Source organism: Hyaena hyaena, unplaced genomic scaffold (genome assembly GCF_003009895.1).
Source record: "Hyaena hyaena isolate Hyena2069 unplaced genomic scaffold, ASM300989v1 scaffold_108, whole genome shotgun sequence".
NCBI lineage: Eukaryota > Metazoa > Chordata > Mammalia > Carnivora > Hyaenidae > Hyaena > Hyaena hyaena.
In genome coordinates this window covers 729,989-755,088 of record NW_024080741.1, presented here as the reverse complement: position 1 = coordinate 755,088, position 25,100 = coordinate 729,989, and the positions used below count along the sequence as shown (strand labels likewise).

Here is a 25,100-nt window from a genome sequence, read left to right as displayed (position 1 = left end):
CCATGTTCTTGTACTCTTTTATTTAAAAAAAAAATTTTTTTTAATGTTTTATTTATTTCTAGGAGAGAGAGAAAGCATGAGCAGGGGAGGGTCAGAGAGAGAGGGAGACACAGACTCTGAAATAGGCTCCAGGCTCTGAGCTGGCAGTCAGCACAGAGCCCGACGCGGGGCTCGAACCCACAAACTGCGAGATCATGACCTAACCGAAAGTCGGACGCTTAACCGACTAAGCCACCCAGGCGCCCCGATATTCTTGTACTCTTGATTTTACTAGTCTTAACCCTGGAATTTCTTCTGCATCTGAGAGATTATTTGTTCAGAAGAACTGAGTCAGAGTTGTAGCAGACATCATCAGATTCTTAGAGTGTTTTTATACTGGGCCAGGACTTGAGGTCCTTGAGCTGTTATCTCTTTCTTAGAATCTCTTTCATTGATTTCCTGCTGTCATTATTTCCTCAGAGTTCTTGTCCATAACAAAATGGGTGGCGTCAATTATGAGCAATGACTGATAGATCTCTGGGACTACCAGGTTAGGAGATGTTTGTGCACAAACAGAAGGATCTTACTCCTTCTCTTTGGTGCTGCTGTAGAAACCTTTGCACAAAGGGATAGACATTAGAAAAAGCTTATGAATTCCCACCAATCTGGAGATAAGTTTCTAGAGCATCATCTTCACTTCAAACATCTCTTTAGAGCTCTTCAGTGGCAATAGTATTTCTGTAAAATCTTGGGGAATCATGACTCAGATGGATAGCTGAGAAGTTAAACACCTCTGAGTTTTTCTCTTCTTTTGTTCCTAAGCAGTTTCATAACCTTTTCAACTTTTCCTTGTGTTTGGAACCTGTTTTTCTTATGGCATACTGCACTAAGATTCTTAGTCACTGTCCTCTTTCTATTGTTCTTTTCCTAGGAGGAAGGTCAAGGCAGCAACTAATACTTTGGTGACTTTAGAGAAGCATGAATTGTGATAACACTGGCAGTCTTGGCATCACTTCAGAGGTTTCTTCTGAAGAGTTCAGTCATCACTTTCAAAGATACCTTGGCTGCAGTTGCATTGCTGTTCCTTAAAATGTACACCTGGAATTCTGCAATACTATATTCACTTTATTCTTTTTAAGTGTTTGTTTATTTTTGAGAGAGAGAGAAAGCATTGAGGAGGGGCAGAGAGAGAGGGAGACGGGAGACGGGAGACGGGATTTGAAGCAGGCTCTGCACTGACAGCAGAGAGGCTGATGCAGAGCTGGAGTTCACGATCTGTGAGATCATGACCTAAGCTGAAGTTGGACTCTTAACCAACTGAGCCACCCAGGTGCCCGCCATTCTAGTATTTCACCCTGTAGTCTTTTTTTTTGTAAAATTCTTTTAAAGCTTATTTATTTTTGAGAGACAAAGCATGAGAGGGAGAGGGGCAGAGAGAGAGAGACACACAGAGAGAAAGACATAGAATCCGAAGCAGGCTCCAGGCTCTGAGCTGTCAGCACAGAGACCGACATGGGGCTTGAACTCATGAACTGTGAGATCGCTACCTGAGGCTGAAGTTGGACTCTTTCTAAAAAAAAATTTTTTAATGTTTATTTATTTTTGAGAGAGAGGGAGAGTATGTGTGGGAGAGGGACAGAGAGGGAGAGGGATATACAAAGTCTGAAGCAGGATCCAGGCTCTGAGCTATCAGCACAGACCCGATGTGGGGCTCGAACCCACAAACTATGTGATCATGACCTGAGCTGAAGTCAGATGCTTATCCAGCTGAGCCACTCAGGTGTCCCTGAAGTCAGATTCTTAACCAACTGAGCCACACAGGTGCCCCACAGAGAGCTTAAAAAAATTTTTTTTTAACGTTTATTTATTTTTTAGAGTGAGAGAAAGAGCATGTGTGGGGGAGGGGCAGAGAGACAGAGACAGAGACAGAGAATAAGAAGCAGGCTCCAGGCTTTGAGTTGTTAGCACACAGCTGGGTACAGGGATGGAACCCATGAACTGTGAGATCATGACCTGAGCCAGGTCCTGACTCTTAACTGACTGAGCTACCAAGGCATTCGTCTTTTATATTTTTTAAGTTGGCTTCATGACCAGTGCAAAGTCCAATGCAGGGCATGAACTCAAAACCCTGAGATCAAGAGTTGGACGCTTAACTAACTGAGCCATCCAGGTGCCTCAGTATTTCACACTTTTATTTTAATCTGTCACAAATGAGTATATAAAGTCTTAGACGCTTATATGGCAGTGTAGAAGTTAAAAGAAGAGCAGTAGTGGGTGCCTGGGTGGCTCAGTCAGTTAAGTGTCCAGCTCTTGATATCAGCTCAGGTCATGAGATTGAGCCCCACATTGGCTCTGTGCTGGGCTTGTAGACTTCTTAAGATTCATTCTCTCCCTCTCTCCCTCCCCCTCCCCCCTCCCCCCTCTCCCACTCCCTCTCTTCCTCTCCCCCCCTTTTTCCTCTGCCCCTCCCCTGCTCCCTCTCATGTGCTCTCTCTCTTAAGTGCTCTCTTTCTCTCTCTCTCTCAAAAAAAAAAAAAAAAAGAGCAAACTTGATGAGTTGATCATATTCTTCTCCCATAGATCAAAGCTTTGCAAAATGTTTTTGGAAATCTATGTTCAGGATAGTGTAATTGTAGGAAAGCAGATATTTCAGCCCTTAAGGAAAGTTGTCAAGATGTTCTGGGTAGCAGTGACCAATTGGTGCCATAAACATCATCAACTTTGCCAGGTCTTTGCTGGGTTTATTTGGTTGCAGTTTGAAAATTTTTACTTGGATTTGTAGTGAATATTCTAATGCTGTAGAAACTCCTCAGTATAGGACAGGGGGTCCACTTTTTAATTCTGTAACTGCTCCAGGTTGTTGGGCAGCTAGTGTTTGTTTCTGCTCGACCTGTTGGGTGCAGATTGGCTGGTGATAAGCAGCTCTTAGAAAACCCACATCTGGGGCACCTGGGTGGCTTAGTCGGTTAAGCATCCGACTTTTGCTTAGGTCATGATCTCGCGGTTTGTGGGTTCGAGCCCTGCGTCAGGCTCTGTGCTGACTGCCAGCTCAGAGCCTGGAGCCTGTTTCAGAGTCTGTGTCTCCCTCTCTCTCTCTGACCCTCCCCTGGTCACACTGTCTCTCTCTCTCTCTCTCTCTCTCCTAGAAATAAATAAAAATATTAAAAAAAAAAAAAAGAAAAAGAAAACCCACATCTGACACCAGCCAACCCTGTTCAGCTGTGGCTTGCAATCATGCTTCTGGGTGTGACTAGAAACAGACTTGGAGCTCGGCAGGTGGCGCCATCTTGTCTCATAGTACTCTGCTTTAAAAATTAATGTTCACGATAGCTTTCCGCATAGGTATATCTACATCTACTCTGTTCTTTTAAAAAAAAATTTTAGCTTTTATTATTTTTAAAATTTTTATTTATTTTTGAGAAGGGGAGGGCGAGAATGAGCAGAGGAGGACAAGAGAGAGATGAAGACAGAATCTGAAGCAGGCTTCAGGTTCTGACTGTCAGCACAGAACCTGATGCAGGGCTTGAACTTGCCCTGAGCAAAAGTTGAATGCTTAGCCAGCTGAGCCACCCAGGTGCCCCTGTTCTTCTTTTTTTTTTTTTTAAGTTTATTTATTTTGAGAGAGAGCGCATGCACACAAGCAGGGGAGGGGCAGACAGAATCCCAAGCAGGTTCTGCACTGTCCAATGTGGGGCTCGAATTCATGAGTTGTGAGATCGTGACCTGAGCTCAAACCATGAGTCAGATGCTTAACTGACTGAGCCACCCAAGGCACACCTCTCCTCTGTTCTTTTAAGGAGTTCTTTAGTATTTTATTGAATGGGTGAGCCTTAATTTAATAGTGTTCTTATTACTGGATATTTAAATTGTTTAAATTTATTGTATATTGTACATGTGCATTATGTGTACAGTTGTTGATTCTGATGATTCTGTAGGATAACTTAAGAGTCTAGTTACAGGGTTGAAGGAAATACATGGTTTTCTTTTTGATGTGTGTTACTCGAATGCCATCCAGAAAGGTAACAGCAATGTAAACACTCACCACAAATGTGGGTGAGGTCTGACTTCTCTGTGCCATTGCCAACTTTTTTTTTTAACTGTTATCTGATTGGCAGTCAAACATTTCTTGCAGTGTATTCTGTCTGTCTCGCTGAGATATGTTTTGTTTTAGCATTCTTTTGAAGTTGATTTAGAATTATTTTAGGTGGAGCTTACAGTCTGTAGTTATTCTTCCTAGTACTTTCTCAGATCTGTTCATCTATTTAGATTTCCTTCCTAGCCCTCGAAAGCAGTGCGATTTTACCACCCCTCTTAGAAGAACCTGAGTGATGGCCAGTAGACTGTGTATTATTTCTTGAGGGTAAAGAGAGTATAGTTTTCTTTATATCAGAGCAATCCTGCTGTAATAGCAAGTAGGGAGTAAATGGTCTTTTTAAAACCTAAATTGGATTGTAATTCTTTTGCTGAGTGAAGTGCTTCAATTCTGTTAAAAATAACCTTTTCAAAGTCTTTGTGAAATACAAACTTGAAAATTGCAGCATAAAATTTGTTACTTGGGATATGTGCTTTATTTCCTCTTTTAATTCTGAAATGAAATAAGGCTGATTGATATCCTAGGACCTAGTTTGTTAAGAATAATTAACCTAATCTATTTAATAAGTACATTTGGCATTTAAGTTTTAGAAGTTAAGAAATGGATTAAATAGAGGATTTGTTTCATGTGACCCATGGTTTTGATTTTTCTGTTTTGTAGTATACCGTGTGTTAGGGGGGATGTATGGTGGTTAAATGATTATATAGCCTGGCTTAATCAGACATTTTAAGTGTCCAGACAGAAGGAAAAGTAAAGCTAAATTCTGGAAACCGCCAGAATGTCTTCAGGCATGGGGAAAATACCTGTGGGAAAGGACACTTGAAGTTTTTTGATGTAAGAATTAAAAAAAAGATGAATTTTTTTTAATAGTTGAATTACAGTATTACATATTTTTTTTGGACTTCTGTATTTTCCACAGTGTGTACTAGAAAACAAAGCATATAAAGCATATGGTTTTGAAGAGACCAAACTTAATTACCTTATTAAATTTTAGCCATCTAGGCCTTTTCTATGCATTTTTTGGTTAGTATATTGCTAATTATTTTTCACTGGCAGCATATTCACTTTAATCCTATATGCCCTGAAGTCTTACTTTAGTGAACATGTATACATAATTGTATCTGTACATTCCTTGGGTCAGGGAAGAAAGTGGTGGTAGTAAAAACTTTAGCATGTTGGAACAAGAGGGTTACTTTTATTTTCTTGGAATTTATTTCTATCCTATTTCATCCAGAAATGTAATAAAATATAAGGAGGAAAAGGAGGAAGCATAATTCAATGACTAAGAATAAAATTTGGATTTGAGTTTTCTTGGCAGCAAAGGTAAAAATGGAAATATGGTAAAATACATAGCACTAAACTGGAAGGAGGAATAAGACCAATTTTCCAGGGGTAAATCTTTTCTTGACATATTTTAAAGAACTATTTAAATTGAGAATTACATAAAAAGGTGTTTCTTTTTTTTGTTTTTGTTTTTTGCTAGGGGCCCTAGTTAAAGGGCTAGGACTAAGCTTTAGCATTTCAAGCCAATGAAAGAAATCTTTTATGGGATTTTGTTTGAATTTGGGCTACAGAAGTGTTTTTTATTTGGCTAACAAATTTTTTTTCTTAAAAATATTTCAAACATTCAGGAGAATACAGAGGCCAATATAATTAACATTCATATGTCTGTCATACAGCTGTATTAAATCTTAACATTTTCTCATATTTTTCCATTTTTTAAGAAAAAATTGCACATACAGTTGAAGCACCTTCTTGGATTACATTTCAGTTTCTTTATAGAGGTAATGATTACCGTGAATTTGGTGTTGATCATTCCTAATGCCTGTTTTTATGAAACTACTACATAGAAATACATTTATATACAAATCATAATATTGTTTTGCATATTTTCAAACTTGACTTAAATAGTGTTCTACCAGTTCTGTAACTTGTTTTTCCTGAAATATCTTTTATTTTTTATTTTTTTAAATGTTTATTCTTGAGAGAGAGATTGCAAGCCTGCATGACAGTGTGGGAGGGGCAGAGAGAGAGGGAGACCGAGGATCCAGAGTGGGCTCTTATGCTGATGCTTACAGCATAGAGCCCAATGTGGAGAGCCTGATGTAGTGCTTGAACTCATGAACTTGAGATCATGACTTGAGCTGAAGTTGGGGGCTTAACCAACTGAGCCAGCCAAGCACCTCATGAAGCATGCCTTTTAAATTCATATGAAACTGTTGATACATTACCTTTTTTGACCTACAAGAATGACAGTTTCCTGTGGTTCAACTTAATTATAATTATCACTTTTATCTGGGGTTACAGTTACATTATTATATGAATACATCATTTTTAATTTTTCATGTTGATAGGTATTTAGGTTGTTTCCAGTTTTTTCTTTTAAAAACAATGCTACATTGAACATTCCTGATTAGGAATCCTTGTGCTTGTATTTCAGATCTTTGGCAGGTTTTCCAAACTGCATATTGGAAGCCATTAATGGGTTCTGAAATCAGTTTAGGAATTAAAATAGGATAGAAAAGTATTAGGTTGTATTACAGGCAGTATGGATAAAATGTTTTGTGAAAATTTTGTTTTTGTGTATGTGTATCTATGTGGTTACTAAGTGTTTTTTTTAAGTTTATTAAAAATTTTTTTTAATGTTTATTTTTGAGAGAGAGAGTGTGAGCTGGCGAGGGACAGAGAAAGAGGGAGACAGAGAATTCCAAAGTAGGCTTCAGGAACTTCAGCCGAAGTTGGATGCTTAACCGACTGAGCCACCCAGGTGCCCCTGTGGTTACTAAGTTTTAAATGAAGTGAAAATTACCCAGAAATGAAGTTATTGGGTTGGAGGTTATGGGAACTTTTAACTGTGTCATATATTGCCAAATGATCCTCAAATTGTGCCACTTTTTTATAGCACGAGAGTATGAGAATTTGCTCTTTCCAAATCCTTAGGATCCATGGCATGCCCAGATTTTTTTGTGTTTATAAATCAGATGAGATTTTTACAGAAAAGATATATCGTCTTTATTTTTCTTGATTAATTATGAGATTGAACATGTTTCAGATGTTGAGTATGGGGAATGTTCTTTGCATGTAGTAAGTACTCAGTGCATATTAGCTGTTCTCTTCTTCCTCCTCCTCTTCCTCCTCCTCCACATCCAACAAAGGTTTTTGAGCTCCTACTTTGCATCCATACCATGCTTGGTGTTGTGAATCAAAAATGGATTCTAAAGGCTTTCTGACCCTAAGAAGTTTCACTGTTCAGTAGGGGAAGACAAATGTGTAAACAGATAAATGCAGTAAATCGTGACAGGTGCTATAATGAAAACATTAATAAGAATAAAAGAGTTAGTGTCAGGACTCTGGGGAGATCAGGGAAATTAATTTCTGCCCCTGAACTTCTTATGAAGTTGGAGTAGCAATTCCCTGTTCATTTATTTGGCAGATACTTTCTTGAATACAGTTACTGTGTACTCGTTGCTATTTTAGGAGTAAAGAAGACAATAGGAGTAAAGAAGACAATGTTCTCTCAGGGGCTTTCATTTTAGTGGGAAAAGACCTGTAGTAAAAAATAAATCTCACAGACAAGTGCTGTGAAAGAGATTAAAAGGTCATGTGGTAAGGAGTAAGTTGAGTTACAAGGTGTTTTAGATAGTGTGGACAGAAGGATTCTTTGAGTAGATGACTTTTAAGTTGAGACCAGCATGTAAAGAAGGAGCCTACAATGGGAATGATCAGAGCGATGAGCATTCCAGGCTTTGGGAATCCTGGTGACATAAAACCCTTTGAGCTTTTGGAGTTTTAGAGGAACAGACAGGTCAGTGTGACTGGAATGTAGCATGCAAGGGGGAGAGTGGTACAAGAGGCCAAAGGTAGGGGCAGAGTCATTTAAGGTTTTGTAAGCCAGGATAAGGGTTTCCTAGTTACAAAGGAAAGTTACTCGAGGGCTCAAAACAAGGGAGTGCCTTTTGATAAAGATCACTGTGACTGCTCTGTGGGGAGTGGATTCTGGATTCTAAGGATAAGGAATGGGGATAGTTGGGTAACAAAGATGGAACCAAGGAGACCTTTATAGGCAATTGTATTAGGACAGGTGAGAGAGATTTTATCTTCTGGCTGAAAACAGAAAGTAATAGAAATGGGTAGATTTGGGCTGTGTTTTGAAGACTGAATTAGTAGGACTTGCTGATTGTATTATGACAGCTCTTATTATGTTCTTTGGTGCCTAAATAATGTTTTATAGGTATATGTTGCATCACATATCACATGGTAATAATTGTGAAGAGTAATTATTATGTAAACATTTTAGTAACATTGTATCTAATTTTGAGCTTCTTATGCTAGATAGGATATTAAAAAAATTGGGAAGACTTTAGTAAAGTCTCCAGGAAATGATCAGAAATTTAAAAATGGGTCCTTTATGGAAAAGCTTAATGAATAAGAATCATTTAACCTGGATTGGTCAAAGTTGAAAAAATAATAATGATTTGCAGCAAACTAGTGGATATTACCATTGAGGAAAACTAAAATAGATGATGTCTTTTGATATTCACTCTGAATACAATTGATTTCTAGACCTTAGGGACTATTAAATATTTGAAGAAATGCTTGTAGGAGAACCTCATCTTTGGAGACCTTTAAGAATCTATTGAATGATTTGCACTTGGTTATATAAAGAATTGAACCCATCCCATATTTTGAAATCATGTGTTGGGTTTGATTCTTTATATTGCTTAATGAGAGAAGAGTAGATATTAATTATTATGTTCATACTTTTGCAGTTCATTATGTGATTATAAGCTAGAGCTTCAGCCATTTAGTTTAAACACTAAATTTATACTTAGGTAATTATTTTGTATACTGTGGGTACCTCATCTTCCAAATAAAAAAATGGTAGAGAGAAATGCAGAAATTTAATGAAATGGCATTAAGGTGGCTTTTTAAATTAAAAAAAAATTTAATGTTTATTTTTGAAAGAGAGAGAGGGAAGGGAGGGGCAGAGAGAGAGGGAGACACAGAATCAGGCAGGCTGCAGGCTCTGAGTGGTCAGCACAGAGCCCATCATGGGGCTCAAATTCCTGAACCATGAGATCAGGACCTGAGCCCAAGTTGGGTGCTTAACTGACTGAGTCACTCAGGCACCCCTAAGGTTTCTTTTTAATACTTGTTTGTCATTAGTGTTTGTTGTGATCAGAAACTACACAATCTTCAAATGTGACTGTTACTGCTTGGTGTGTGGTATTTGGCTAGGCTTTCTCACTAGTGATCCCATTCTATCACCAGCCTCACAGGGCATGTTTTAAGTTAATTCTTGGTGCTTTGCCTCTGGTTAGCTTATTCAGTTCTCACGACTATGGATGACATAGAGATTGTTGACTCTTTTACAGATTAATTTGCCATCTGCCATGGACCTTTGAAGTTGTTAAAAGTTAGTATATTAAGTCTTCAGATTCTGAGGGCCAGTAGTGTCTCTGTATTAGGACATAGTGAGTAGGGTGTAATAGTTGAACTCTAGTGGCATCAGTATCTAGTTCTATAATTAGATTATTCAGTAGTAGAGGACAGGCTGCCAAATATGTCCCAGGGCTTTTGTTGGCTTCCTCTAAGGTGAAAGTAGCCAATTTCAAAGTGACTTGAAAGTTGTATACTGAAACTGTTCTACTGTGGTCTATCATTCCGCACTAAGGTATTCCTTTGAAGTTTTTGCATGGTTAATGAGATTTCTGATATCAAGTTCATGCTGTTCCTTTAGTAGAAGCCTGAGTGGTACAAAATGTTCTACATGGAAGTATTGGTATGTTGCATCCCTCATTACTTCCTCTTTCAGACTTCTTTGTGAAGTAAAATATAGTGGATACAAATCTGAACAACTAACTAATGGAATGGGATTATTTTTTAGGATGGAATAGTTTATTTCATCAATGGTAACAGTAAGGATATTAAAGGTACTAAATATTTTTTTGAATACTAGGTTTTTCCTTTTTAACCACTATCAAATGAAGTAGTAGATGTGTTACTTGACTGCTTAAATCGTTATAGAAATTGGAATGGAACATTTCTGTCACATTAACTGCAAGGAAAAAAGTGGTTGATCTCTTAAAAATTAATACAAGAATGGTACAGTGATGGGGGAAAGGGCCCCCTGGATATTAGGATGTTGTTTTTTTGCTGGTTACACAACATTTATGCTTTATGATCTTTGTGAACTCTGTGTGCTTTCTTGAATGTATGTTTTACATCAAAAAAGTTTATTAGATAAGGAGGCAGTGCAGTACTGTAGTATATTTTTCTGAATTGCAGCCTTGATATCTTCACAGTTCTTAAAACTTCAATTTGGTACCTTTTTCTTTATTTTATAGGCCATGGACTTTATGGGCTGTAAGCTGAACATGGTTTTTTTGGTTTTTTTTTAATGTGTTTTTATTTTTTTCTGAGAGAGAGAGACAGAGACAGAGACAGCGACAGCGTGAGGAGGGGAGGGTCAGAGAGGGAGATACAGAATCTCAACCAGCCTCCAGAATCTGAAACAGGCTCCAGGCTTTGAGCTGGCAGTCAGCACAGAGTCTGACGCGGGGCCCAAACCCATGAAACATGAGATCATGACCTGAGCCGAAGTCAGATGCCCCGACTGAGCCACCCACATGCCCCTGAACATGTTTTTTTGAAATATATTTCTATTTTCTTTATTCATCCAATTTTTAATGTTAATTTGACTTAACAATGTTTTATTTCTTTTCATTTATTCCCCAAGTAGGGAGCGTTGAATTGAGTCTTTTCTTTGCTAATAGTCATCATTTATTAATAAAGTTATAGAAACAACATAGATTAATAAGAGCATCAGGAATGAGACTGACTAGATTCAAATTCTAGCTCACTAATTACTAGTTGTGTGTTAGTTACTCAGACTGTCTTGCTTTATGTCCTCGTCTATAAAGTGGGGATTGATAGTACTTATCTCATATCTCATAGAGATTTAACTGAGTTAATTCTTGTATGTTATTTAAAAGTCACAGTGCCTGACATATTGTAAGCACTAAATACATTATAGTTGCTATTACCATTTTTCTTACTGTGATAAAATACACATATGAAGTTTACTATTTCGTCCATTTTTAAGTTTATATTTCGCTAGTGTTTAATACATTCACAATGTTGCATAACCTTTACCCGTATCTATTCCAAAACTTTTGAATCCCCCTAAAACAAAAACTAACCGTTAGTAATAACTCTCCATTACCCCCCCCGTGATAACCTGTGTTTTATCTATTGTAGCATGAATCCAAACTTAATCCTTTTTTGTTGTTTATTAATAGTTTAATATTTCATTGTATATTTTTTAAAACTTTTTAATGTTTTATTTATTTTTGAGATAGAGCCAGAGTATGTGTGGGGGAGGGACAAAGAGAGAGGGAGACACAGAATCCAAAGCAGGCTCCTTGCTCCGAGCTGTCAGCACAGATCCTGACACAGGGCTTGAACTCAGGAACCCTTAGATCATGACCTGAAAGGAAGTCAGATGCTTAACTGACTGAGCCACCCAGGCGCACCATTTCATTATATGTTTGTACTACATTTTGTTTATCCACTCATCTGTACATGGATGCTAGTAGAGTTTCCATGTTTTGGCTATTGGGAGTATTGGTGTGCAAGCATCTATTTGAATCCTTGCTTTCAATTTTTAGTATATTTCTAGGAGTGGAATTGCTGAATCACAGTAATTTTTTTTTTTAATATTTTATTTATTTCTAGGAGAGAGAGAGAGAGACAGCGTGAGCAGGGGAGGGTCAGAGAGAGAGGGAGTCACAGACTGAAACAGGCTCCAGGCTTTGAGCTGGCAGTCAGCACAGAGCCTGATGCGGGGCTCGAACCCACGAACCGCGAGATCATGACCTAAGCGAAAGTCGGACGCTTAACCGACTGAGCCACCCAGGCGCCCCTGAATCAGAGTAATTTTATGTTTAACTTTTTGAGGAACTTTTGAGGAACCTGTTACTGTCATTTTTATTATAATCATCATCATCATTGTTTGGAGAAATGTTTTGATGAGATTTTTTTAGAAATTATTATCCAAGTGCTATTAGCATTGTGGTATGTATTTTTTATCAGAAACTACGTGCATGATTTTCCACTCCTTGCATTGAAATTTCTGATGTGGAGTATTATGTATAAAACTGTGGAGCTGGACTTGCCTCCTCAGTTTTTGAATTAAACTTTTCTGTTGGAGATAATTGTAGGTTCATGTGCAGTTGTAAGAAATGACACAGGGGCGCTTGGGTGGCTCAGTCGGTTAAGCATCCCACTTCTACTCAGGTCATGATCTCACGGTTTGTGAGTTCGAGCCCCACACCAGGCTCTGTGCTGACAGCCAGCTCAGAGCCTGAAGCCTGTTTCAGACTCTCTCTCTCTCTCTCTCTCTCTCTCTCTGACCCTCCCCTGCTCATGCTGTCTCTCTCTCTCTCTCTTTCTCTCAGAAATAAATTAAAGAAAAAAAAAATGATACAGAGATCCTCCATACGCTTTGCCTAGTTTCTCCCAATGCTAAAATCTTATAAAAATATATTTAGTGCAATATTATAATCATTATACTGACATTAAGATACAAGACAATTTTTTTTTTTAAATCTTAAAATTTAGAGAAGGGGAGGGGGCAGAGAAAGAATCTTAAGCAGGCTCCATGCTGAACACAGAGCCCCACATGGGGCTTGGTCTCTTGACTCTGAGATCATAACCTGAGCCAAAGTCCAGAGTCAGACGCTTCACTGTCTGAGCCACCCAGGCGCCCCAAGATACAGAACAATTCTGTTATTCCAAGGGTCCTTCATGGTACCTTTTCATGGCCATATCCACTTCTTACTCCTATGCCTTTCTTAATTCCTGACAACCATTAGTCTGTTCTCCATTTCTGTATTTTTGTTAATTCAAGCAAGGATGTTCTAAAAATGGAACATACTTTTTGGGATCGTTCCCCCCCAATTAAAAATACTGTAAAATGTAAATAAAATTTACTGTCTTTTTTACTACCCATTTTTATTTTTTTATTTTTATTTATTTATTTTTTAATTTATATTTTTATTTCTAGGAGAGAGAGAGACAGCGTGAGCAGGGGAGGGTCAGAGAGAGAGGGAGATACAGACTCTGAAATAGGCTCCAGGCTCTGAGCTGGCAGTCAGCACAGAGCCCGACACGGGGCTCGAACCCACGTAACGCGAGATCATGACCCAAGTGAAAGTCGGACGCTTAACCGACTAAGCCACCCAGGTGCCCCGCTACCCATTTTTAAAATGTACAGTCACATTGTACATTTTGTGCAGCCATCATAACCATTTATCTATAGAACTCTTTTCATCTTGCTAAACGGAAACTATAAACAGTAACTCCCTGTCTCCCCTCACCCCCCCCACCACAGATTCTGGCTATTACTATTCTGCTTTCTCTCTCTATGATTTTGACTCCTTTAAGTTCTCTCATACGAGTAGAATCATATAGTATTTGTTTTTTTGTGATTGGCTTATTTCATTTAGCAAAATGCCACGGCTCATCCAGGTTGTAGCATGAGTCAGAATTTCTTTCCTTTTTGAGGCTAAGTAGTATCTTATTGTATGTATAGACTATATTATTGATTCATCCATTGATAAGACACGGGTTGTTTCAATGTATTAGCTGTAATAAGTAATGCTGTTATGAACATGAGTGTATAAATATGTCTTCTGGACCCTGCTTTGAATTCTTTCTGAGTGTATACTCAGATGTAGAATTGCTAGATCATATAGTGATTCTATTTTTAATTTTTTTGAGAAACTACCAAACTGTTTTCCACATCTTGCCTACTCTTTTAAAATTGAGGGCAACATAAAAATCAAAATCACAAAATAGGTGAAGTAATACATCATACTTATATAATCTGTCTTGACAAGCCCAACTTATGATTAAATATAAATAATTTTAAATCCTTTTTTCCATTTGTCCCCCTCCAGAATGGGACATTCATTCATTCATTCATTCAAGAAACCTATATTGAATGTCTCCTATATATCTTGCAGTTTGTGTTTCAGTAGTGAACAAAACAGAAATCCTTACTTTCATGCAACATGCCAACTATTGTTTTTTTAAAAATACGTTTCCTAGAATAGAATTATATTTCTAGACCTGAAGTGTCAAACAATTTAAGTTATCCATTTCTTCAGGTAGAAAAAAATTGCTTTTGAGGTACATTTAAGTAACCTTGGTGCTTTTAAGCAGTGTAATAACTTTATGCAGTATTATTGAAGGGAAAGTGAAGTCTAATAAGTGAGAATTTAACATTTTCTGTTGCTTTTCCATTAGGAAGGCAACCTGGTATTAGTAACATTTGCCTGGGAGTCAAGAGATCTAGATCTAGGTTCCAGTCCATCATGTAATATTTGGTATTCTCCTGGATTCTTCACTTTCATTTTTGTCCCGTCTCACTTCTCTACATAACTTTTCTTTATTTTTAAAGGGTTTTGACCACTGTTGTTAGGCTAGAAACTATGTAGTATCATTTTATTACTGGTAGTACCCAGTACTGTTTTCAAGCTTATTCTGTTTTCTTTTTCTTTTGTTAATGTTTTATTTATTTCTGAGAGAGAGAGAGAGAGGCATCATGATCAGGGGAGGGTCAAGAGAAAGAGAAGGAGACATAGAATCTGAAGCAGGCTCCAGGCTCTGAGCTAGCTCCCAGCACAGAGCCTGACACGGGGCTCGAACCCCACGAACTGTGAGATCATGACCTGAGCCAAAGTCGGACGCTTAACCGACTGAGCCACCCAGGTGCCCCTATTCTGTTTTCTTAATTTGTGCTTCCTGATATCAATGGAATATTTGTTACTTCAAAGTTCATTTCCAAAAACAAATTCATTACTGTCCCCTTGAACATTCCTTCATCTCAGTGAAGAATTTGGATGCCTTGTATTTCTTTTTGTTGCTCTGGCTAGGACTTCTAATGCCATATTGAATAGAATGGGTGAGAATGGGCATCTTTGTCTTGTTCTGATCTTAGAGGTAAAGCATTCAGCTTTTTACCATTGCATATGATGTTTGTCATTAGCTTTTGAGATGGTAGCTGTTGAGATGATCATATGAATGATGATCACAATGACTCTTAATGTGGTATACTACATTTGTTGATTTGCATATATTGAACCATTCTTGAATTCCAGGGATAAATTTGACTTGATCATAGTAAATGATTGTTTAAATATGCTGTTGAATTAGGTTTGCTAGTGTTTTGTTGAGGATTTTTGCATCAGGGATATTGGCTTGTAATTCTTTTTTCTTGTAGTATCTTTGTCCGGCTTTGGGAAGAATTTGAAAAGAATTGGCATTAATTCTTATTTATGATTGATTAGGATTTACCAGTGAAGTCCTCTGGTGGTGGACTTGCCTCCTTCCTCCCTCTCTCTCTCCCTCTCCCCCTTCCATTTTTAGGTTTATTTATTTTGAAGAGAGAGTAAGCAGGGGAGGGACAGAAAAATGGTGGACTAGCCTGCTTCCTCACTCTCTCTCTCTCCCCCTTCCATTTTTAGGTTTATTTATTTTGAAGAGAGAGTAAGCAGGGGAGGGACAGAAAAAGGGAGAACCCTAGGGAGGCTCCATGCTGTCAGAACAGACCCTGACACAGGGCTCGATCTCACAAACTGAACTGTGAGGTCATGACCTGAGTAAAAATCAAGAGTTGGACCCTTAGCCAGCTGAGCCACTCAGGTGTCCTGGTGGGTTTTTGTTCAAAGATGTTTAGGGGTGCTGAGCTTGGGACTTGCTTAAGATTCTCTCTCTCCCTTTGCCCCTCTCCCCCACCCATGCACACACACTCTCTCTCTCTCTCTCTCTCTCTCAAATAAAAAAAAGATGTTTGATTACTGTTTCAGTCTCCTTACTTTGTTTTTGGTTTGTTCAGATTTTTTGTTTCTTCATGATTAAGTCTTGGTAGGTTGTACGATACTAGGAATTTACCCATTTCTTTCAGGTTATCCAGTTTGTTGGAGTGAAATTGTTTATAGTAGTCCTTTCTGACCTTTTCCATTTTTTCACTATCAGTTGTAGTATTTCCTGTCGTTTATAATTTTTTTTTGCTTCGTTAGTCTAGTGAAAGATTTGTCAATTTTTTTACCTTAAAAAAAAAAAAAACTACAACCCAAGTCCTAGTGTCATTTTTTTTTTTTTTAAGAGAGAGAGGGGGAATGTGAACATGCTAATGGGTGGAGGGGCAGAGGGAGAAAGAGAATCTCAAGCTGAGATTCTCCACACTGAGTGTGGAGCCTGATGTGGAGCTTGATCTCTTGACCCTGGGATCATGACTTCAGCAGAAATCAAGAGTCAGACGCCCAGCTGACTGAGCCACCCAGATGCCCCTCTGGTGTCATTGTTGTTTTAAAATTGTTTTTCTTGTCTCTGTTTTATTTTTGTTCTAATCTTATTTCCGTCCTTCTAACTTTTGGCCTAGTTAGTTGTTTTCCTGGTTTCTTGAGGTATAAAGTTAGATTGAGATTTTTCTTTTTTCTCAATGTGTGCATTTATTGGCTTAACCTTCTGTTTTAGAACTAACCTCTTTTGCTGCCTCCCAGAAGTTTTTGATATATTTTTTCCATCTTTGTCTCAATGCATTGTTTTGATATATCTTTTGATTTTTGCTTTGACCCATTGGCTGTTGAGGAATGTGTCATTCAGTGTCCATATTTTTGCACATGTTCCCATTTCTCTCCTTATTTTGATTGCTAGTTTCATACCATTATGGTTAGAAAAGTTACTAGATATATTTTTAGTCTTAAATTATTTAAGACTTATATTGAGGCCTAACATGTGATCCATCCTAGAGAATGTTTTGTATATGCAGTTTGATTCATATTTATGTTTTTAGGTTCTTTGATGTTGGTTGCATGTGTATTTGCAATTATTATCCTTTTGATGAGTTGACCCCTTTATTATTTGCATAATGATCTTCTTTGTCTTTCTTTTTTAATGTTTTATTTTCGAGAGTGTGCACATGTTGGGGAGGGGCAGGTAGTGAGGGAGACACAGAATCTGAAGCAGCCTCCAGGCTCTGAGCTGTCAGCAACATGGGGCAGGAACTCACGAACTGTGAAATCATTACCTGAGCCAAAGTCAGAAGTGTAAGCGACTGAGCCACTCAGGTGTCCCTCTTCTTTGTCATTTGTCATAGTTTTTAACTGGAAAGTCTATTTTTGTCTTATATAATAAGTACTGCTGTCTTTCATTTACTGTTTACATAGACTCTTTTTTTCATGTCTTTGTTTTCAGCCTATATGTGTCCTTATTTATAGCTAAAGTGAATCTCTTGTAGTGAACATATTGTTGGTTCTTGTGTTTCAGTTCACTCACATACTCTTAGGTCTTTCATTGCAGAATTGAATCCATTAAGATTTAAACAATTATTGATAGGTAAGGACTTACTCTTGTCATTTTGTTAATTGTTTTCTGACTTTATTTCCTTTGTTCCAATCTTCCTTTCTTCTTGATTTAATGATTTTTTAAAATAGTGATATGCTTTAAATCTTTCTTCTTGATTCCTCCCTCCCTCCCTCCCTTTCGTAGGTTTCACACCCACTGCAGAGCCCAGTATGGGTCTTGAACTCACAACCCTGAGATCAAGACCTGAGCTGAGATCAAGAGTCAGATGCCTAACCTGCTAAACCACCCAGGCACTCCTGAATCTTTTTCTATCTTTTGTGAATCTACTAGAGTTTTCTTTGTGGTTGCCATGAAACTTACCTAAAAACATAGCAGTTTATTTTAAGCTGATAACAATTTAACATATTCTCTAAAAAAATTTTTTTTGACATTTATTCATTTTTGAGAGACAGATTGTGAGTGGGGAAGGGGCAGAGAGAGAGGGAAACACAGAAACGGAAGCAGGCTCCAGGCTCTGAGCTGTCAGCACAGAGCCTGACTTGGGGCTCAAACTCTTGGACTATGAGATCATGACCTGAGCCAGTCAGACACTTAACTGACTTGAGCCACCCAGGTGCCCCAATTTAACATATTCTGTACTTTTACCCCGCCTTGGCATATTTTATATTGTTGATGTCACAATTTACATATTTTTATATTATGTATTCATTAGTAAAATATTATAGCTATAGTTGTTTTTTTTTTAAGTTGATTTATTTTTAGAGAGAGGAGAGAGTAGAGAGGGAGAGAGAGAATCCCAAGCAGATTCTGTGCCACTAGCTTGAAGCTGAATGTGGGGCTCGAACCCCTGAACTGAGACCATGACCCGAGCCAAAACCAAGAGCCAGATGTTTAACCAACTGAACCACTGAGGCGCTTCTAGAGTTGTTATTATTATTATTATTTTAATATTTGAGAGAGAACAGGAGAGAGTGTGTGAGTGAGCAGGGGCCGGGGGTGGGGGGATGCAGAGGGAGAGAGAATCCCAAGCAGGCTCCGTGCTCATGGTGGAGCTTGAGCCAGACTTGGGGCTTAATTGCATGACTGAGATCATGACCTGTGCCAAAATCAAGAGTTGGACTCTTAACCAACTGAGCCATCCAGGAGCTTCTAGAGTTATTTTTAATAGTTTTGTTTTTTAACTTTTATATTAGAGTTAAAAGTGATGCCCACAGTATCATTACAGTATTAGAGTGTTCTGTATTTGAGTATATACTTTCCTTTGCCAATGAATTGTTATAATTTCATATACTTTTTTTTGTTATTAGTATCCTTTCATTTCAGTTTGAAGAACTCTTTTTAGCATTTCTTGTAAGGCAGGTGTGATTGTGAGGAACTCCTTCAGCCTTTGTTTAGGAAACTCTTATCTCTTGTTTCTGAAGGAGGATTTTGCTGGGTATTCTTGGTGTATATGGTTTTTTGTTTTTGTTTTCTTTTCGTATTTTTAATGTATCATCCCATTTTCTCTTGGCCTGCAGAGTTTCTGCTGAGAAATCTGCTTATTGCCTTCTGGAGATTTCTTTGTATGTCATGAGTTGCTTTTCTCTTTCTGACTTCAGACTTCTCATTTTGTCTTTAACTTTTGAGATTTGGTTGTAATGTGTTGTTGTGTAATCATTTGAGGATTGGTCTTGTTTTGGGATCTCTGAGCCTCAAGCATCTAGAGGTCTATTTCCTTCCCATAATTTGGGAAGTTTCAGGCATTGTTCCGTTAATTTTTTTAAAAGTTTATTTATTTTGAGAGAGAGTGCGAGCATGCGCACAAGTGGGGAAAGGACAGAGAGTGAGGAGAGAGAGAATCCCAAACTGCCTCTGCACTGTCCATACAGAGCCCAACTCAGGGGCTTGAACCACAAACTGTGAGATCATGACCTGAGCTGAATTCAGGAGACACACACTTAACCAACTTAGTCATGTAGGTACCTCTCTGCTATTGTTTCTTTAAATATGCTTCTGCCTTTTCTCTCCCTCTTTTCTTTGTGGGACTCCCACTATGGATATTTTGGGTCATTTGATGGTGGACCATAATTCCTATAGGTTTCCTTCATTGTTTTTTACTTGTTTTCCTTTTTTCTTCTCTGACTCAATAATTTGAAATGACATGTTTGAGCTCAGAGATTTTTTTTTATTTTTATTTTTGAAGTTTTATTTATTTCTAGGAGAGAGAGAGAGACAGTGTGAGCAGGGGAAGGTCAGAGAGAGAGGGAGTCACAGGCTGAAACAGGCTCCAGACTCTGAGCTGGCAGTCAGCACAGAGCCCGATGCGGGGCTCGAACCCACGAACCGCGAGATCATGACCTAAGTGAAAGTTGGACGCTTAACCGACTGAGCCACCCAGGCACCCCGAGCTCAGAGATTTTTTGATATCTTGATTGAATATACTTTTGAAGCTTTGTATTGCACTTTTCATTTTATTTATTGTATTCTTCAGCTCCAGAATTAGTGTTTGATTGTTTTTTGTGATTTCTATCTTTTTGTTGAACCTCTCGTTTTTGTGTCTTTTCCTGATTTCATTGAGTTGTTTATCTGTGCTCTCATGTGGATCACCTAGTTTCCTTAAAAACAGCTATTTTGTTGTTTATGTTGAAAGGCTCCAATTTATTTTTCTCTGGGGCAATGCCCTGAAGTTTTGAAGGCTGTGTACCATCTTTCAATCCAGGAGAGTTGAGCCAGTCATTTGTGATTGCTTTGTCTGTTATTTTCAGTGCTTTGCATGAACTGGTTCCATTGGGGAAGAGCACATGGAGTGCTGGGGGCACATGGGGCCTATTTGGGGTTATCTTCAGGTAGTATGTCTTTGAGGTTTGTGGGTAGGCGTCTTGCTGGAGCATTACTGAATTCTCTGCCCTAGTTGCTGTGAGCTCTATTTCTTTTCCCTGCTCTGCTCATCCTCTCAGCGTTCTGGGTGGAATGAGAATGAAGGTGAAGGGGCCCTTAAGCAGCATCCCATAAATCTGGTAAGTGGATGCTTGTTCAATTCTCACTTTCTTTTTTTTTTTTTTTTAATATTTTTATTTTTATTTCAAGGAGAGAGAGAGACAGCGTGAGCAGGGGAGGGTCAGAGAGAGAGGGAGACACAGACTCTGAAACAGGCTCCAGGCTCTGAGCTGGCAGTCAGCACAGAGCCCGACGCGGGGCTTGAGCCCACGAACCGCGAGATCACGACCTAAGCGAAAGTCGGACGCTCAACCGACTAAGCCACCCAGGCTCCCCTCTATTCTCACTTTCACCTGTGGGAGAGATCACAGATGAAGGGATTCTTTCCTGGCACTGATCTGTGCTGCTTTAGGGAAAGTATGCCATTGGTGAAGTTGTAACTGTTCCTAATTTCTTCAGTGTATTTATTCGCAGATTTTTCCCCCAGAGAGCTGATGGAACCTCTCTGGGACTCAAGGGTTCCCACAAAGCTAATCTAGTCCATGGGCAATTATCAAAATCGCTGTTTCTGTGGGAAATGGGTGCTGAAAACTCCTGTTCCTTCTTGTTGATACCACTCTGTCGATTCCTTTTTTTTTTTTTTTAATATTTTATTTATTTCTGAGAGAGAGGCAGCATGAGCAGGGGAGGGTCAGAGAGAGAGAGGGAGATACAGAATCTGAAACAGGCTCCAGGCCCTGAGCCAGCTGTCAGCAGAGCCTGGCGCAGGGCATGAACCCATAAACCATGAGATCGTGACCTGAGCCAAAGTCGAACGCTTAACGGACTGAGCCACTGAAGCTCCCCCTCTTATGTTTAACTTTTTATTTTTTATTTTATTTTATTTTATTAAAAAATTTATTTTAGTGTTTATTTATTATTGAGACAGAGAAACCGCATGAGTGAGGGAGGGGCAGAGAGAGGGGAGACTCAGAATCCAAAGCAGGCTCCATGCTCCGAGCTGTATAAATAAATACAAATATATTATAAAAATAAATACATTTATAAATAATATAAATAAATATATTTTTTAAAAAATATTTTTTTAAGAGTTAAAAAATAAAGCTTACTATGTTGCAGTCATTGTTATATACTGCCAAGAAAGAAGGCACCTGGAAACAGTTAATGGAATTATGGTCTCAAGTGGTTTAGAAACTTCGTTATGGGTCACTTGCTGTATTTTATTTTGTTAAAAAATTTTTTTAATGTTTACTTGTTTTTGGGACAGAGAGAAACAGAGTGTGAGTGGGGGAGGAGCAGAGAGAGAGGGAGACACAGAATCTGAAGTGGGCTCCAGGCTCCAAGCTGTTAGCACAGAACCCGATGTGGGGCTTGAACTCCCAGACCATGAGATCTTGACCTGAGCCGAAGTCAAATGCTTTAACTGACTGAGCCACCCAGGCACCCCACACTTGCTGTATTTTAGAAAACCTTTATTAAACCAGAATCTGGTGGTCTTATGTTTTTCTATAACTGGTTTCTGGTGCTTACTAGCAGATTGTTAGGACATGTCATTTAATCTGTCAATTTATATAATTTTTTTCAACTTCTTCACGGTGTGAGAAGAAATACTATTTATGGAAGAATGATGATTTTTTAGGTTTAGTGAAGACACAGTTCTTTAGGATAGAATAAACTCAGATTGTAGCAGCTTTTTGTTCTGCTCTTTGTATAATTTTGTGGACAGTAATAGATGAACATGCTTGCAGTCCAGGCATTGAGATGCTATGTTAATCATTGCTCTGTAGGGGAGCCTGGAGATTTCCTAGTGATAAAGTAACTGCTAGTGGCTGTTTTGTATCTTAAATTACACATATGAATGAAATCATATGGTATTTTTTCCTTCCTTTTTTTTTCACTTAGCACAATACACTCTAGTTCCATCCATGTTGTTGCAAATGGCAAGATTTCATTCTTTTTGATGGCTGAGTAATATTCTAGTGTGTGTGCATGCATGTGTGCATACACACACACATATGTATATAAGACACATCTTTATCTGTTCATCAGTTAGTGGGTATTTGGTCTCTTTCCTTACTTTGGCTATTGTCAGTAGGATTGCTATAAACATTGGGGTGCATGTGCCCCTTCGAATCAGCACTCCTGTATCCCTTGGATAAATAGTAGTGCAATTGCTGGGTTGTAGGATAGTTCTGCTTTTAGTTTTTTGAGGAACCTCCATACTGTTTTCCAGAGTGGCTGCACTACTTTGCATTCCCACCATCAAGCACTGACTAGTTAGTAAATCATATATGCTCTTAAAGCTGTTTCCCCAAATCGCTTATTACATTGTTAAAAATTAATGGCAAACGACTGTATAAAGGGCCATGATGGTGTCTAGTACTAGAGGTAAACATTGAGATGTAATTAATTTTCATTTGTTTCTGAAGAAAAGTGCTACTATTGAAAGGCAAATAAATGTATTTGTTTGCTAGGGCTTCCATAAAATACCACAGACTGGGGGGCTTAAACAACAGAAATTTATTTTCCCACAATTATGGAGGCTACAGGTCCAACATCAAAGTGTTTGCAGGTTTTGTTTCTCCTGAGGTCTTTTGGCCTGCAGACAATTGTATCTTGTGTCCTCATATGGCCTTTCCTCTATGCATCTGCATCCCTGGTGCCTGCCTCTTTTTATAAGAATACCAGTGATATTGGTTAAGGGACCCACCGTTATGAATTTAATTACCTCTTTAATGGCCCTATCGTCAAATATAGTCACATTCTAAAGTACTTGAGATTAGGGGTTTAACATGAATTTTGGTCCAAAAGGCCTAGGACTTTCTAATGGAAGCTTCATGTAATCATTAGGTAAATTTTGAGGGTGTACTATATGACAGACACTGTTACAGATATGGTGAACAGGACAGACCAGGTTTGGCACTTTTGGAACTGATGGTTTAGTGGGGAAAGTTAGATAATAAAAAAGGAAACAAGTAAAAATATGATTTCAGAGAGTGGGAAGTGCTATGAAGGAAATTAAACAGTGTAAAGTGCTATCTGTGGCTGGTATGGAGGATGGGATAAAGCTGTGTTAGGTAAAAATGGTCATGTAAGAGCTTTTAGATAAGGTGACTTTAGGGATCAGGTCTTTTTCCAGGTCCTAATGATGATCAAGATTGGTATAGACAAGGGTTAAAAGAATAAGTGAACCAATGAGCGAGCTTTATGAGTTAAACTCTCTATGCCATTTCATAGAGAACTGTAGGTATAAGAGTAGAGACAGGGAGGGACGCCTGGGTGGCTTAGTCGGTTAAGCGTCCGACTTTCGGTTAGGTCATGATCTCGCGGTTTGTGGGTTCGAGCCCCGCGTCGGGCTCTGTGCTGACTGCCAGCTCGGAGCCTGGAGCCTGTTTCAGTCTGTGACTCCCTCTCTCTCTCTGACCCTCCCCTGTTCACGCTGTCTCTCTCTCTCTCCTAGAAATAAATGAAACATTAAAAAAAAAAAAAAAAAAGAGTAGAGACAGGGAGACCCATTAGGGGATTATCAAAAGTATTTTTTAAATTAAATTTTATTTTTTTAAGATTATTTATTTTGAGAGAAAGTGAGCATGAGTGGGAAAGGGGTAGAGAGAAAGGAAGAGAGAGAATCCCAAGCAGGCTCTGTGCTGTCAGCACAGAGACCAAAGTGGGACTCAAACTCATGAACCCTGAGATCCTGACCTGAGTCTAGATCAAGAGTTGGATGCTTAACGAACTGAGCCATCCAAGTACCCCTATCAAAAGTATTCTTGGTCCAGAGGTATTGAAATCCTGGCCTAAGAAGTGTGACAGAAGAAAGGAAAAGAAATGGAAAGAATTTGAAAGGTATTTTGAAGGTAAAATCTGTGGCATTTGCTAATGGATTAGATACGGGGATTTGGGATAAGGGAGGAATATCTTTAACAATAATATGTAATACTATAAGGCAAGTAAACCTCTAGTATTAGCAAATTGATTGTTACATCAGCAAGTTGCAGAGTATAACTTGGAAAGGTAAAAGCCTTAAATCATTAAGCGGGAAAACATAAGCTTGGTTTAATTCAGTGTCCAACTGATGGGCTTAGAAGCACTAGAAAACTCGTAGGGCATTCATACTTTGCCAGAAAGTGTGCCTTTGGGACAAATAACCTGTCTGGAACAAAAAACCTTGGAGAGTCTTATAAAATAATAAATGTCAGTTTTGATGGAATGACTATGAATGCCATTAAGTGATTTTCTTTAGAGATAGAGTTCTTTATTCCAAGGTAAATGTTTTTAAAGTGGAGCAGCCTTTAGGTGAAAGTAGGTGTGATATATAACATAATGATTGGTAAAGAAGAAATTTAATAGATTAAAATGGTCTCTTTCTTTTTTTTTAATGTTTTTATTTATTTCTAGGAGAGAGAGAGAGAGACAGCGCAAGCAGGGGAGGGTCAGAGAGAGAGGGAGTCACAGACTCCGAAACAGGCTCCAGGCTCTGAGCTGGCAGTCAGCACAGAGCCCGACGCGGGGCTCGAACCCACAAACTGTGAGATCATGACCTAAGCGAAAGTCGGACTCTCAACCGACTAAGCCACCCAGGTGCCCCTAAAATGGTCTTTTTGAGAATTTAAACATTCTAATACCAAGAATTTGAACTTAGTGGAGGGTCAGAATTGTGATCTGATTTTTGCTACATACTTCCGTTGTTAGATTTTTTTTTTTTTTACAGTTTATTGTCAAATTAGTTTCCACATAA

The 25,100-nt window shown here is 38.5% G+C and overlaps 1 protein-coding gene and 1 pseudogene across 3 annotated transcripts in view; one reads left to right on the top strand and one right to left on the bottom strand.

The window, feature by feature from the left end:
- Positions 1–25,100, top strand: part of ADIPOR2 (adiponectin receptor 2) — a 125,707-nt gene that overhangs the window by 50,518 nt on the left and 50,089 nt on the right. The gene's annotated exons all lie outside the window — the stretch shown is intronic.
- On the bottom strand, positions 352–12,901 carry LOC120234479 (annotated as a pseudogene).